The sequence below is a fragment of the Ipomoea nil genome, unplaced genomic scaffold (genome assembly GCF_001879475.1).
Source record: "Ipomoea nil cultivar Tokyo-kokei standard unplaced genomic scaffold, Asagao_1.1 scaffold2423, whole genome shotgun sequence".
Classification (NCBI taxonomy): Eukaryota; Viridiplantae; Streptophyta; class Magnoliopsida; order Solanales; family Convolvulaceae; genus Ipomoea; species Ipomoea nil.
The window spans coordinates 118,222-121,390 of NW_017618851.1; the positions used below are offsets into that span (position 1 = coordinate 118,222).

The 3,169-nt window shown below is 41.0% G+C and overlaps 1 non-coding gene across 1 annotated transcript; it reads left to right on the forward strand.

Annotated features, from left to right (window-relative positions):
- Positions 1–2,774: 2,774 nt before the first annotated feature.
- TRNAF-GAA lies at positions 2,775–2,847 on the forward strand. The gene has a single exon. It is a non-coding gene; the product is annotated as a tRNA-Phe (tRNA).
- Positions 2,848–3,169: the final 322 nt, after the last annotated feature.

The window sequence follows — 3,169 nt, forward strand, 5'->3', positions numbered from 1 at the left end:
ATTTTCATCCCTTCCTCTCAAAGATCTCTTTAGTCAAGCTTTCTATCATCAATGGCGGCTCCTTCCGAAAAGAACCCAGAGAACCCTGAACCATCATCCACTCCAGTAATACCAAGCTTTCCTACGGAAGACATAGAGTTTATCAAGACCAGAATTCCATTTATCGTCGGAGGAAGTATGTGGGACGAAGAAGGGTTTCGTAAGTATGTCTTGGATACAGCCTTTGGAGAACGGATAATCGCTCTTTTGCTAGAAACAGGTTTATTTGGTTTAGTAACTCACCACTATGATGAATGGTACCCTCTTGATGTTACTCAGTTTTATTTGAATGCTTATGTGGCTTCTGATTTCTCAAGCATATCTTCAAGAGTTAATAAACATCACATTGTGATTACTGCTGAGGATATTCGATCAGCTTTTGGGTTTCCCAGACGAGATGAGTCCTACAAATCCAATCTGATATATTATCATCTGGATCCGGAGGACTTCTATGAATCCATACGACACAAGGAGGCACCTTCCAAAGATAAAATCTTCTGGCCCCTCAAGAAAAAATGGTTCCGGTTGGATTATGAGTTTGCAGTAGACATCTTCAACAAGATTGTGGACCACAAGACTTCTGGCACAGATGATGTCACAAGGGAAAAGCTGAAAATGCTGCACGCTTTTCTTCATGAGCATAAGGTTGATTGGCCCAAAATCATTTTCCACAACATCGCTCACACCATCACATACAATCGCAAGAGTCCTGGAGACATTGCAAAGAAGATGGGCTTCGGTTTCATTATAAGCCATCTTCTTACCACAAAAGGAGTGATTCTACGTGCTGGTGCTCCACCTGGTCAAAAGGTCTGTCACATGAAACAAAAGCCATCTGGATATGACAAACAGAAGGCATTGGAATTGGGCATTTCTCTTGAACCCAATCTACCCAAAGGGAAGTCCAAACGAAAGTTAAAAACTCCCAAAGCAGACGAAGAAGCTCAACCAAAACCTAAACGGCAGAAACAAGAAAAACCCTCTTCTCGGGTTAAGACTCAAAAGACGGTCATCTCACAATCAAAGACGAAAAGTGATCCTCCTCTCGAAACCTTGATAGTGCAGAACTCCTCTGAAGATGATGATGATCAACCTCTCATTCGTCTAAGCAAACGAAGTCGAATGAGATCTGTTCAAATTCGGGAACCCTTGTTAAAAGGAGCAACATCACAGGGGGAAGATATCTCGAAAGCAGCTACCTCTGAGGGGGAACTGAAAACCTCTCTGCCCGAAAGAAGTCCCGTTGCTCTCAAATCCATCAATCCGAATGCATCTCCTGTTCCTCATCCACAAGAACCTACCCTAGCAGAGCAACTCCTACGAGAATTGACACAAGAACCTGCTACTGTAGAAATGGAGGAAAGATGTCAAAGTCTTCCACAAAAGCCGGGCTCTCCAGAAGACATCCCGAAAGCAGCCTCAGATGCTACAACTAATGCTCAATCTCTTCCACAAGAACCTACTATTGCAGAGCAGGTAATTCTGACACAAGAACCTGCACTAGTAGACGAGATAACAGCTGCTCAAACATCTTTTATCCCGAAACCATCTGCTTGTCAATCTTCTCCAGACCGGTACACCCTTGATAAATCTCTCAGAGAATCGATTGAAAGAGATTACAATCGAGTTCTACAATGGCACAAGTGGCACACGGCACCTCTCAGAACCTTTCTCGAAACTTTTGAAGCCATGATCGACGAAGAGGAATTCGCACTTCAATGGCTTGAAACTCAGGACGTCACAAAGGCTGTGCGAATTGAGGAGATCCACCGAGTGTACTCTTATAGAATAACTCATCGATCTCTCGGGAAGGACAAAGCTCCCTTGGTAGTTCCTCTTCATAAACCTTCCATGGATCCAGCAACTGAAGCCGAATTGAAACACCTTCGCTACATCATGCTGCTATCCAAAATTAAAGCCCAAATGGCAGACGATCATCCTCGAGATCCCAAAGGCAGTGCTAGTGGAACGAAAGATGTTCATGGCAACGAAATCGACGAAGAGGATGAAGAAGAAAGTGAAGACGAGAGCAATGAAGAAGACAATGAAGATGATGACAATGATGATGAAACAGAAGACGACAACAGTGGTACTGATGATGATAATGATGATGACAATAATCAACAAGGAGGAGAAGGTGCTGAAGACGAAGAACCAGAAGATAGCCACACTATCTTGGTCGAAACGGACTATGCTAACTGCCCACAAAGACCACCTCTCTTGAAAATACCATCAGGAAAACTGCTAAGCACATGAAAGTCCATACTGAATTAAATGCCAACTTACTGCTCAACTTATTGAGTGAACAGAATCAGGAATGATATCTTTCTGAATTAAAAGTCAACTTAAATAACTAATTAAAAGTCAAATTAAGTAAAAATAAATAAATTTGTATAAAATAATCTCACAACCAGCCATAGTAAAAATCAGAAAATAAAATCAAGATCACTGAAAAAAACTCAAGGAAGCCTCTTTTTGAGGCAATAACTCAAACACTTTGTGTGAAATCCAAACGGCAGAAACGAAACAAAAACAGACTGCTAACTTTTCAGTGTTACATATAATTGTTTATCATCATACTACACTCAACTTTTAAAGACTTCTTTCTAATTTAACAATTTTCAGTATGGGACATAGAGATTACCTCTTCGGTGTTGCAGAAGGATGAAGAATTGGAGCTTGGCACCCCAATTAGAAAATAAAGATTTTGTAAGTAAAAGAAGGCAAAATGAAGTGTGGGGATAGCTCAGTTGGGAGAGCGTTAGACTGAAGATCTGAAGGTCGTGTGTTCGATCCACACTCACCGCATACATACTCTCTGTTTAATGAGTAAATACCCAAAATAGTCCCTCGATTATAGTTAAATAAATTTACAAATTGGTCATCGACTTTCAATTTTAACCAAAGTCCTTAACTTTTCAATTTTAACACGATTTGGTCCCCCGTCTGTTTGACCGTTTGTTGACTGTGATTTTTGAGGATATATATGTAATTTCATGGTCCACCGTCGGTTTTTTAAGGTTCCGGTTGCATTTTCAGACCGCACTGTTACATTTGATCCACTGCCGAAAGCAATCTGCCAAATTTTGTCGTCTTTCTTCATCCTCCCTTTGGATTCAATGTAGTTGAG